General features: G+C 40.0%; 1 pseudogene; it reads right to left on the bottom strand.

Annotated features, from left to right (window-relative positions):
- Positions 1–1203: 1203 nt before the first annotated feature.
- LOC126950686 (60S ribosomal protein L7-like 1) lies at positions 1204–3054 on the bottom strand (annotated as a pseudogene).
- Between the last annotated feature and the right edge of the window lie 10930 nt (positions 3055–13984).

Genomic DNA, 13984 nt, shown 5'->3' with positions numbered 1-13984 from the left:
ACTGCTTTTCTCCCATGACTTAGTGATACATTATTTTAAAGTAATCTGATTTCACAATGTTTAATTACAGTGTAAGAATAACATCTATAGCACATCTTCCTAATAGGTTACCTCTGGAGCCAGGTTACCTCTGGAGCCAACCAACCTAATTAATTACCTCATAGGCTGAAACGTTTTAAGGCACTGTTATACCTTGAGCTCAATTTCCCAGCCATGTTTGAGGGCCCCATGAGCCAAAATTGCAGCAAAACTGACCTGAAAGGACCAGGGAATGCAAGGTCAAGCATGTTTTCAAGTGTAACCTAGGCCTGGCACATCCTCGCCAATTGCTCAGATGGCAAGTGGAGGCAACCAAGTGAAGGGAGTATTGGGAAGGCCCACTTAGGGGTGGACACTCATGAAAAACACTACAGTGTCAGACCCACTGTTTTCAGGATTAAAATCCCCAGAAGCCCAGTTGCTGGTCTACTCTCTACTACTGTATCATTACCAGCAGGAGACTAGAGTCTCCTGGACTAGACTACTGGAGACTAGAATATGCCAGGAAATGCTAATTAACTTGCCTGGGGCCCAAAAAATCAAACTGCACTAATTTTATCTATGCCAAACCAAGAAAATGGTTCACTCCTTTTTGATCTGGGTTTTAAGGAGAGTGCTGATCATCAGGGAAACCAGGACATTCTACCCTGAAGCCCAAGAGAAGATATGACGGATGACGGGCATTTCCCAGAGTTATAGATGGTGCAGGGGGCAACACAATCTGCCACAGTGAAGGGAAAAAGCTGTCTTGGTAAGCTTTGGTCTTCCATGGGACATGGAACCAGAGACAAGCAAGATCAGGGCCTGGATGACCAATCCTCATAAGAGCAGGACTTCCTCACATAAGGTGCATAGGTCCCTGAGGAGAAGGGTCTAAACATCCTGAAACTGCAAGCAAAATTTTGAGTACATACATGTTTTTCTGGTGAAGGGGTCCTTCATTCTCAAATCCTGAGCTTTTAGAGAAAAGGACTAAGCTAGTTGCAGGCTATGATACAAAAGCCAGCAGGTATATTAGATCCAGCCAGGTCTGAGCACTCTCAAAGACATCAGTGAAAAGTTGGAACGTAGACTCACAAGAGACAACCCACCACTTGTTTTTGTGCCCATCTTCCTAATTGTATTTCAAGTTTTTTCAAAACAAGGCCCTAGGAACTCTCAGATTCAATTATGTCCTTGGGCTTGGTCCATTGCTGCAGGAGTCTTAGGGGGCCTTGTGCAAATGTGACACAGCAGGACTCCTTTCATGACATGTGGTTATTTCAGAGGAGGCGACAGCCAGTGTAGGAAACACTGGAATGTTTCCTTGGAGCTGGACTGTGATGAGAGGTGCCTGCCATGTACATAACTTGCTGTAGTTTCATTGACTCTTCTCTTCCAGTTTTTGAAGATAAAGCAGGAAATACTCTTCCCTCAAGATACAATTCCAGTTGTTATTTTTGATAACAATTCAAAAAAACAGAAACACATGCTTCCAATGCACCATGCATTCAGGTATTCTGGGTCTAGTTCAGCTGGTGAATGAGCTGATTGATGCATTTACTCTGATAGCCAGGCGAGCCCATCTCCTGGAAGAACCTCACTCTATTCTTGGTAGCGTGATGGGCCACCAAGAGCTGGGAAGGGTGCAGGAACCATGAGATCTCCTGGAAATACTTCCTTGGGAAGGCAATATCATGAATGAAATCTTCTAAGCAAATGACACCAAACTTCCTCAGGTGCTCCTAACTGTGTTGTCTGTTGGAGAGATAGTCTTATTCTTGACCTTGGCTTATCCATGTTTGAAGATGAGTTCCCAGATGGGCTTCAGATTTTGAAATCCCCAGGTCATATTAGATTCCAATATATACAACAGTTTTAGGCTCTGGAGGTGACTTTTACAAAGACACCACTAAAAATTTTCTTTAGGTGAACCATTTTCTTCTTGCAGTGGTTCTGTGCACCAGTAAACTCATGCTATTAATTTTCAGGATGTGTACAACAAAGGCCAGGGAATGTTTATTTGGCAATTCCAAGGCATGAGGTTTCACCTCTAGTCATCTGAGAGGCATCTTGTTGTGTTTCTGCCGCCAGAAACCATGTAGGAATGCTTCCAGTTGCTTACACCTGAGGCCATTTCTTTTTTTTTTTTTTTCTAAAAGTGTATTCTTTGCCTGAGTGGCTTTGAGGATAATAATGCACTAAATAATATTTGCTTCTGTATCTTTTCAAACTTTCCAGTTGATCCTTATTTTCTTTATTCCTTTAAAGAAGTGATTGATACTTCAGAAATTTATCGATGCTCTCAAGTTAACAGGTATAAAAATTTCTAAAAAAGAGGCAGAGAAGATTCTTGAAAGGTCAGCCCTTATATATGTGTATATATATTAAACTTAATTTTTATTATTATTAATTTTATTATCTCTAAACCCTTTTTAGTGATAAAAGTGATGACTATGGAAATGTTAGAAAAATATGAATAAATGGCTTTTCATTATTGAACATCTGTCTGCTAGCACTCTTCTAAGAATATTACATACATTATCTCATTTAATCCTCACAGGACTTTAGAGGCAAAGTCTAATATTTTTCACAGAAGAGGAAATTGTTGACAAGTGAGGTTGAGTAACTTGCCCAAGGTCACCATAATACAATCACCCAAATGTTAACCTGGTATCATTTTAGTGTATATATTTATTGCTTTTTATAAGATTATGTCCTTTATATTTATCAAGTTTGATCCTTTTTGCTGGGCATGTACTAGCGAATAAGGATGCAATGGTAGCCTGGCCCTTGTGCCTGTCCTTACAGAGCTGACAGTCCACTGTGTGTGTGCGTGTGTGTGTGTGTGTGTGTGTGTGTGCACGTGTGCTAACAGTGAACAGGCAGTTGCAATGTGGCAAGGATTGTGACAGAAATACATAGAAGAACAACAAAGAAAAGTATCTTATCGGGATAGTGCTGAATTTTATTAAACTATATAAATGTGTCATTTGACCTATTTACGTAATGAATTATAGTAATAGATTTTCTCATGTTAAACATTCCTGAAATAAAACTAACTTGTTAAGAACTATTTTAGGGGCGGAGCAAGATGGCCGAATAGGAACAGCTCCAGTCTCCAACTCCCAGCGCGAGCGACACAGAAGACCAGTGATTTCTGCATTTTCAACTGAGGTACTGGGTTCATCTCACTGGGGAGTGCCGGACGATCGGTGCTGGTCAGCTGCTGCAGCCCGACCAGCGAGAGCTGAAGCAGGGCGAGGCATTGCCTCACCTGGGAAGCACAAGGGGGAAGGGAATCCCTTTTCCTAGCCAGGGGAACTGAGACACACAACACCTGGAAAATCGGGTAACTCCCACCCCAATACTGCGCTTTAAGCAAACAGGCACACCAGGAGATCATATCCCACACCTGGCCGGGAGGGTCCCACACCCATGGAGCCTCCCTCATTGCTAGCACAGCAGTCTGTGATCTACCGGCAAGGCAGCAGCGAGGCTGGGGGAGGGGCGCCCGCCATTGCTGAGGCTTAAGTAGGTAAACAAAGCTGCTGGGAAGCTCGAACTGGGTGGAGCTCACAGCAGCTCAAGGAAACCTGCCTGTCTCTGTAGACTCCACCTCTGGGGACAGGGCACAGTAAACAATAACAAACGCAGCAGAGACCTCTGCAGACGCAAACGACTCTGTCTGACAGCTTTGAAGAGAGCAGTGGATCTCCCAACACGGAGGTTGAGATCTGAGAAGGGACAGACTCCCTGCTCAAGTGGGTCCCTGACCCCTGAGTAGCCTAACTGGGAGACATCCCCCACTAGGGGCAGTCTGACACCCCACACCTCACAGGGTGGAGTACACCCCTGAGAGGACGCTTCCAAAGCAAGAATCAGACAGGTACACTCGCTGTTCAGAAATATTCTATATTCTGCAGCCTCTGCTGCTGATACCCAGGCAAACAGGGTCTGGAGTGGACCTCAAGCAATCTCCAACAGACCCACAGCTAAGGGTCCTGACTGTTAGAAGGAAAACTATCAAACAGGAAGGACACCTACACCAAAACCCCATCAGTACATCACCATCATCAAAGACCAGAGGCAGATAAAACCACAAAGATGGGGAAAAAGCAGGGCAGAAAAGCTGGAAATTCAAAAAATAAGAGCGCATCTCCCACAGCAAAGGAGCGCAGCTCATCGCCAGCAACGGATGAAAGCTGGATGGAGAATGACTTTGACGAGATGAGAGAAGAAGGCTTCAGTCCATCAAACTTCTCAGAGCTAAAGGAGGAATTACGTACCCAGCGCAAAGAAACTAAAAATCTTGAAAAAAAAGTGGAAGAATTGATGGCTAGAGTAATTAATGCAGAGAAGGTCATAAACGAAATGAAAGAGATGCAAACCATGACACGAGAAATACGTGACAAATGCACAAGCTTCAGTAACCGACTCGATCAACTGGAAGAAAGAGTATCAGCGATTGAGGATCAAATGAATGAAATGAAGCGAGAAGAGAAACCAAAAGAAAAAAGAAGAAAAAGAAATGAACAAAGCCTGCAAGAAGTATGGGATTATGTAAAAAGACCAAATCTACGTCTGATTGGGGTGCCTGAAAGTGAGGGGGAAAATGGAACCAAGTTGGAAAACACTCTTCAGGATATCATCCAGGAGAACTTCCCCAACCTAGTAGGGCAGGCCAACATTCAAATCCAGGAAATACAGAGAACGCCACAAAGATACTCCTCAAGAAGAGCAACTCCAAGACACATAATTGCCAGATTCACCAAAGTTGAAATGAAGGAAAAAATCTTAAGGGCAGCCAGAGAGAAAGGTCGGGTTACCCACAAAGGGAAGCCCATCAGACTAACAGCAGATCTCTTGGCAGAAACTCTCCAAGCCAGAAGAGAGTGGGGGCCAATATTCAACATTCTTAAAGAAAAGAATTGTAAACCCAGAATTTCATATCCAGCCAAACTAAGTTTCATAAGTGAAGGAGAAATAAAATCCTTTACAGATAAGCAAATGCTTAGAGATTTTGTCACCAGTAGGCCTGCCTTACAAGAGACCCTGAAGGAAGCACTAAACATGGAAAGGAACAACCGGTACCAGCCATTGCAAAAACATGCCAAAATGTAAAGACCATCAAGGCTAGGAAGAAACTGCATCAACTAACGAGCAAAATAACCAGTTAATATCCTAACGGCAGGATCAAGTTCACACATAACAATCTTAACCTTAAATGTAAATGGACTAAATGCTCCAATTAAAAGACACAGACTGGCAAACTGGATCAAGAGTCAAGACCCATCAGTCTGCTGTATTCAGGAGACCCATCTCACACGCAGAGACATACATAGGCTCAAAATAAAGGGATGGAGGAAGATTTACCAAGCAAATGGAGAACAAAAAAAAAGCAGGGGTTGCAATACTAGTCTCTGATAAAACAGACTTTAAACCATCAAAGATCAAAAGAGACAAAGAAGGCCATTACATAATGGTAAAGGGATCAATTCAACAGTAAGAGCTAACTATCCTAAATATATATGCACCCAATGCAGGAGCACCCAGATTCATAAAGCAAGTCCTTAGAGACTTACAAAGAGACTTAGACTCCCATACAATAATAATGGGAGACTTCAACACTCCACTGTCAACATTAGACAGATCAACGAGACAGAAAGTTAACAAGGATATCCAGGAATTGAACTCATCTCTGCAGCAAGCAGACCTAATAGACATCTATAGAACTCTCCACCCCAAATCAACAGAATATACATTCTTCTCAGCACCACATCGTACTTACTCCAAAATCGACCACGTAATTGGAAGTAAAGCACTCCTCAGCAAATGTACAAGAACAGAAATTATAACAAACTGTCTCTCAGACCACACTGCAATCAAACTAGAACTCAGGACTAAGAAACTCAATCAAAACCGCTCAACTACATGGAAACTGAACAACCTGCTCCTGAATGACTACTGGGTACATAATGAAATGAAGGCAGAAATAAAGATGTTCTTTGAAACCAATGAGAACAAAGACACAACATACCAGAATCTCTGGGACACATTTAAAGCAGTGTGTAGAGGGAAATTTATAGCGCTAAATGCCCACAAGAGAAAGCAGGAAAGATCTAAAATTGACACTCTAACATCGCAATTAAAAGAACTAGAGAAGCAAGAGCAAACACATTCGAAAGCTAGCAGAAGGCAAGAAATAACTAAGATCAGAGCAGAACTGAAGGAGATAGAGACACGAAAAACCCTCCAAAAAATCAATGAATCCAGGAGTTGGTTTTTTGAAAAGATCAACAAAATTGACAGACCACTAGCAAGACTAATAAAGAAGAAAAGAGAGAAGAATCAAATCGACGCAATTAAAAATGATAAAGGGGATATCACCACCGACCCCACAGAAATACAAACTACCATCAGAGAATACTATAAACACCTCTACGCAAATAAACTGGAAAATCTAGAAGAAATGGATAATTTCCTGGACACTTACACTATTCCAAGACTAAACAAGGAAGAAGTTGAATCCCTGAATAGACCAATAGCAGGCTCTGACATTGAGGCAATAATTAATAGCCTACCAACCAAAAAAAGTCCAGGACCAGATGGATTCACAGCTGAATTCTACCAGAGGTACAAGGAGGAGCTGGTACCATTCCTTCTGAAACTATTCCAATCAATAGAAAAAGAGGGAATCCTCCCTAACTCATTTTATGAGGCCAACATCATCCTGATACCAAAGCCTGGTAGATACACAACAAAAAAAGAAAATTTTAGACCAATCACCCTGATGAACATCGATGCAAAAATCCTCAATAAAGTACTGGCAAACCGGATTCAGCAACACATCAAAAAGCTTATCCACCATGATCAAGTGGGCTTCATCCCTGGGATGCAAGGCTGGTTCAACATTCGCAAATCAATAAACATAATCCAGCATATAAACAGAACCAAAGACAAGAACCACATGATTATCTCAATAGATGCAGAAAAGGCTTTTGACAAAATTCAACAGCCCTTCATGCTAAAAACGCTCAAGAAATTCGGTATTGATGGAACATACCTCAAAATAATAAGAGCTATTTATGACAAACCCACAGCCAATATCACACTGAATGGGCAAAAACTGGAAAAATTCCCTTTGAAAACTGGCACAAGACAGGGATGCCCTCTCTCACCACTCCTATTCAACATAGTGTTGGAAGTTCTGGCTAGGGCAATTAGGCAAGAGAAAGAAATCAAGGGTATTCAATTAGGAAAAGAAGAAATCAAATTGTCCCTCTTTGCAGATGACATGATTGTATATTTAGAAAACCCCATTGTCTCAGCCCAAAATCTCCTTAAGCTGATAAGCAACTTTAGCAAAGTCTCAGGATACAAAATTAATGTGCAAAAATCACAAGCATTCTTATACACCAGTAACAGACAAACAGAGAGCCAAATCAGGAATGATCTTCCATTCACAATTGCTTCAAAGAGAATAAAATACCTAGGAATCCAACTTACAAGGGATGTAAAGGACCTCTTCAAGGAGAACTACAAACCACTGCTCAGTGAAATAAAAGAGGACACAAACAAATGGAAGAACATACCATGCTCATGGATAGGAAGAATCAATATCGTGAAAATGGCCATACTGCCCAAGGTTATTTATAGATTCAATGCCATCCCCATCAAGCTACCAATGAGTTTCTTCACAGAATTGGAAAAAACTGCTTTAAAGTTCATATGGAACCAAAAAAGAGCCCGCATCTCCAAGACAATCCTAAGTCAAAAGAACAAAGCTGGAGGCATCACGCTACCTGACTTCAAACTATACTACAAGGCTACAGTAACCAAAACAGCATGGTACTGGTACCAAAACAGAGATATAGACCAATGGAACAGAACAGAGTCCTCAGAAATAATACCACACATCTACAGCCATCTGATCTTTGACAAACCTGAGAGAAACAAGAAATGGGGAAAGGATTCCCTATTTAATAAATGGTGCTGGGAAAATTGGCTAGCCATAAGTAGAAAGCTGAAACTGGATCCTTTCCTTACTCCTTATACGAAAATTAATTCAAGATGGATTAGAGACTTAAATGTTAGACCTAATACCATAAAAATCCTAGAGGAAAACCTAGGTAGTACCATTCAGGACATAGGCATGGGCAAAGACTTCATGTCTAAAACACCAAAAGCAACAGCAGCAAAAGCCAAAATTGACAAATGGGATCTAATTAAACTAAAGAGCTTCTGCACAGCAAAAGAAACTACCATCAGAGTGAACAGGCAACCTACAGAATGGGAGAAAATTTTTGCAGTCTACTCATCTGACAAAGGGCTAATATCCAGAACCTACAAAGAACTCAAACAAATTTACAAGAAAAAAACAAACAACCCCATCAAAAAGTGGGCAAAGGATATGAACAGACATTTCTCAAAAGAAGACATTCATACAGCCAACAGACACATGAAAAAATGCTCATCATCACTGGCCATCAGAGAAATGCAAATCAAAACCACAATGAGATACCATCTCACACCAGTTAGAATGGCGATCATTAAAAAGTCAGGAAACAACAGGTGCTGGAGAGGATGTGGAGAAATAGGAACACTTTTACACTGTTGGTGGGATTGTAAACTAGTTCAACCATTATGGAAAACAGTATGGCGATTCCTCAAGGATCTAGAACTAGATGTACCATATGACCCAGCCATCCCATTACTGGGGCGGAGCAAGATGGCCGAATAGGATTATAAATTATGCTGCTATAAGGACACATGCACACGTATGTTTATTGCAGCACTATTCACAGTAGCAAAGACTTGGAATCAACCCAAATGTCCATCAGTGACAGATTGGATTAAGAAAATGTGGCACATATACACCATGGAATACTATGCAGCCATCAAAAAGGATGAGTTTGTGTCCTTTGTAGGGACATGGATGCAGCTGGAAACCATCATTCTTAGCAAACTATTGCAAAGGACAGAAAACCAACACCACATGTTCTCACTCATAGGTGGGAACTGAACAATGAGATCACTTGGACTCAGGAAGGGGAACATCACACACCGGGGCCTATCATGGGGAGGGGGGAGGGGGGAGGGATTGCATTGGGAGCTATACCAGATGTAAATGACGAGTTGATGGGTGCAGCACACCAACATGGCACAAGTATACATATGTAACAAACCTGCACGTTATGCACATGTACCCTACAACTTAAGGTATAATAATAATAAATAAATTAAAAAAAAAGAACTATTTTATACAGAACAATAAAGAGAATAATATAACCAAAAACCATACCTACCACTGGGTTTGTAATATTTAACATTTTACATATTTGACTCAGATTTTTAAAAATAAAATATTATAGGCAGCAAACATTTTCAATGTATTATTCTCTAAACCCATTTCCTCCATTCCTGCCAGAAGTAGCTACTATTCTGAACTTATCATTCTCATATAGATTTTTATATTTGTGTACATTTTACTATAGATACACTCCTAAAATATAGGATATTGTTTCTTATGCCTTAAGCTTTTAAATGGTGACCTACTGGATTTTTTATGACTATTTTCTAATCCTTCAATTTTTGGAGATTTATTTATGTCAATGCATATAGCTCTAGTTCAATCATTTTAACCACTGTATGGTTCCATTTAATAAATATAACTCAATTTACTTATGAATTCTGATGGTGGTTATTTAGGTTAAAAGTTTCTTTTTTTGCCAATATAATATAATATAATATAATACTGCAATGGATATTCTTGTGTACATCTCCTTGTGTATTACTTGTGGTGGAATTGTTTGGTCATAGGCTTTACAGACATTTACCTTTCTTTTTTTATTATACTTTAAGTTCTAGGGTACATGTGCACAACGTGCAGGTTTGTTACATATGTATACATGTGCCATGATGGTATGCTGCACCCATTAACTCATCATTTACATTAGGTATATCCCCTAATGCTATCCCTCCCCCCTCCCCCACCCCACAACAGGCCCCAGTGTGCGATGTTCCCCACCCTGCGTCCAAGTGTTCTCATTGTTCAGTTCCCACCTATGAGTGAGAACATGTGGTGTTTGGTTTTCTGTCCTTGCGATAGTTTGCTCAGAATGATGGCTTTCAGCTTCATCCATGTCCCTACAAAAGACATGAACTCATCCTTTTTATGACTGCATAGTATTCCATGGTGTATATGTGCCACATTTTCTTAATCCAGTCTGTCATTGATGGACATTTGCATTGGTTCCAAGTCTTTGCTATTGTGAATAGTGCCACAATAAACATACGTGTGCATGTGTCTTTATGGCAGCATGATTTATAATCCTTTGGGTATATACCCAGTAATGGGATGGCTGGGTCGAATGGTATTTCTAGTTCTAGATCCTTGAGGAATCGCCACACTGTCTTCCACAATGGTTGAACTAGTTTACACTCCCACCAACAGTGTAAAAGCATTCCTATTTCTCCACATCCTCTCCAGCACCTGTTGTTTCCTGCCTTTTTAATGATCACCATTCTAACTGGTGTGAGATGGTATCTCATTGTGGTTTTGATTTGCATTTCTTTGATGGCCAGTGATGATGAGCATTTTTTCATGTGTCTGTTGGCTGCATAAATGTACAGTTATTTAACTTTAATTAAATATCCCAAATTGCTCTCCAAAGTAGTTGTACCACTTTATATTCCTACCAAAAATGTATTTCCATTCCAACACTTGGTACTGTAGTATTCTAATATTTTAATATTTTCCAAACCTATGGGTCAGAAATATTATCTCATTATTTTTAATGTAACTAAATATAATTAATTATATTCGTTATTACTAGTAAAACTATCTCTTCATATATTTGCTGGCCATTTGGATATTCCTTTTCTGTGAATTACCTGTTCATTCCTTTTGTCAATTTTTCAGTGGGATTGGTTGTCTTTTTCTTAATAGCTTGTAGGTGTTCTTTCTAAATTCTGGATATTAATCCTACGTTAATATTATGCAATATGAATATCTTTTCCCAGTTTGTTGCTTATTTAAAAAAATTTTTTTCAGTGCTTTTTTTGTTGTGCAGACATTTTAAATTTCAATGTAGTTTTATTTGTCTCTTTTTCTTTTATGGTTGTGCTTTTGACATATTGAGAAATTCTTCCTTACCCTGGGGCATGAAGATATTCATCAATATCTTATTTAAATTTTTTGATATTTCATATTTAGTTCTTTAATTCACCTGTAATTGATGTTTGTGTGTGGTGTGAAATAAGGATTCAATTTCATTTTTTTCCTCTATAGTCAGTTGTCCTATCACCATGTATTGGTTAGTCCCATCCTTTTCCTACAGATTTGAAATGCTTACCTCTAGTCATATATTAAATTTTCATCTGTGTATGAATGTATTTCTGGTTTCCTTTTCCTGTTATATTAGTTGTTGTCTACTGTGTGTCAATACCACATGTCTTAATTACTATCACTGTATAATACCTCTTGATATCTGGACTTATATTCATCTCCAGTAGTATCAATGCTATTTTTGACCCTTTCCTCTTCTATATGAATTTTAAAATCAGATTGTTTAGGTATATACATGTGCATACACATGTGCGCGCGCACACACACACACACACACACACACACACACATATATGATTTTTGGAATTTTGATGGCAATTTATTGAATTTATAGCTTAATATTGGGGAGAACTGACGTATTTATGATGTTTCATCCTCTATTTCTTGAACATTTTATGTGTCTTCATTTTTTAGATCTTTTCTTTTTTAAACAGAAAAGAACAGAAATAACATTATTGGAAAATATCCATTGGATCTGGCATTTGGGAGATTTCTGGGGATCTCAGTGAAAGGAGTTTGAGTAGGGTGGTAAAGGGTTAAGTCAGGTTGCATAGGGCTGTTGAGTGAGTGAGGGTGAGGATGTGAGGACTGTGGTTTAAGAGAAATGGTTAATGTAGGTATGTGGTTTAAGAGAAATTTAAATGATACGAAAAGACAAGTCTTTTTAAATTTTATTTTTATTATCATTTGGAGGATAGGAGAGATCTGAGAAGTAGCCATCAGAGAAGGACATGTTGGATCTGTTATAGAGACAGGAGATGACTGATTGGGAGAAAAGGGTTCCAACAGCTCAAGACAGAGAGTCCTTGAATAAGACTCAATATTTCAACCTCTGAGTGTAAAGCACAAGAGGTGGCGATGAAGAGTGGATTTATTTATTGTCTAACAAATATTTATTGAGTGTCTGTGATACGCCTGTCATTTATCTAGGTGCTAAGGATGCAGTAGTGAAGGAAATAGGCCAAAATCTTCGCTCTCATAGAGCTCACTATAAACAAGAGGAGAAAAACAATTAACTAAATAAATAATTAAGCTATGTTAGATGATGAAAAGTGCTAAGGGGAAATAAAACAGAAGAGGGAGACTCGTGTGTGTGTGTGTGTGTGTGTGTGTGTGTGTGTGTTGGGGAAATGCAATTTAACTGTGGTGAGTAGGGAAGTCTTGAAAGTGACATTTGAGTAGAGATATGAAGGAAGTAAGAGAGGGAGCTATGATGATCTTTGGGGGAAGAGCTTTCCAGGCAAAGGAAATGGCAACAGCAAAGGGTGAAGTAGGCAGTGTGTCTGACAGGGTTAGGGCATTGAGAGGAGGCCAGTGTGTGCAGAATAGAGTGAATTAGGGAGAGCATGGTAGAAGATGAAATCTAGAGGTAATAGGAGGCCAGATCACATAAGGCTTGCAGGAAATTGTAAGAACTTTGGTTTTTACTCGGTTAAGTCATTGGGTGGTTTTAAACAGAGCTGTGACATGATCTAACTTAAGTTTTAACCATGTCATTCTGGCTGGTGTACTGAGAATAGTTTGTCGGGGCAAGGGTGAAACAGAGAGACCAATTAAGACAGTGTTGCAATAATAACAGACAAGATTTTAGGACGGCTTGCACCAGGATGGAGGAAGGTGAGAAGTGAGTGGATGCTGGATAGAGTTTGAAATTTTGACAAGATTTACTTCTGGATTATGTGTGGGGCATAAAAGAAAGTGAATAGTTAAGGATACTACCAAAGTTTTTGGTCTGAGCATCTAGGAGGCTGTAGCTGCCTTAATGTATTGAAATGAGTAAGACTGTGAGAGGAGCAGATTTAAGATGGAGTAGATCTCAGAGTCCTATTTTGTTCTCAAGTTTCAGATGCTAATCAGACCTCCAAGTAGAGATATCAAGTAGGTATCTTGAAATGAGTCTGGAGTTCAGATTTGGGAGTTACGGGCTTATAGATGATGTTTGAAGCCATGAGAATGGCTGAGATGACCAGGGAGGGAGTACAGTATGCTGAGTCCTGGTATGCTCTAATGTTAATGTGGCAAGGGAAATGAGGAGAAACCAGGGAAGGAGAATAAGAGGAAAGAACCAGAGAGAAAGGAAGAAAACCAGGCGAATACTTTGTTCTGGAAGCCAAATAAAGAACACATTTGAGAGAGGAGACAGTTCTGTCTGTCAAATGCTGATAGACTAAGTTGAGGACAGAGAATGGACCACTGGATTTAGTGCCATGGAGGCCACTGGTGGAGTAATGGTGGTGAGAGCCTGAGAGTGGGCTCAAGAGAGAATTACAAGAAGAAGGTGGACATGCAAGGGAAACAAGTCTTTAAGGGGTGTTGCTGCAAAGGCAAAGAGAGATAAAGGTGATAGTGGGGAAAGTGGGGTCAAGAGGTTTTTTGTTTTTGTTTCTTTAAAGATGAGATTGCTTGCACACTCATATTTCAGGGAGAAATAGGGAATGACATGGCCTGAAAGTGAGTATCAGGAATTCACTGGATGGCCTGAGGAGATGCATGAAGTTTAGCAATAGTTGCTGATGAAAGTGAGAAAGGGATTGACTGAGACAAGAACCTGGGAGGCAGAGGTTGCAGTGAGCCGAGATCACACCACTGCACTCCAGCCTGGGAAACAGAGCAAGA

Source organism: Macaca thibetana, chromosome 1, assembly GCF_024542745.1.
Source record: "Macaca thibetana thibetana isolate TM-01 chromosome 1, ASM2454274v1, whole genome shotgun sequence".
NCBI lineage: Eukaryota > Metazoa > Chordata > Mammalia > Primates > Cercopithecidae > Macaca > Macaca thibetana.
This window is presented reverse-complemented; position numbering and strand designations above follow the sequence as displayed.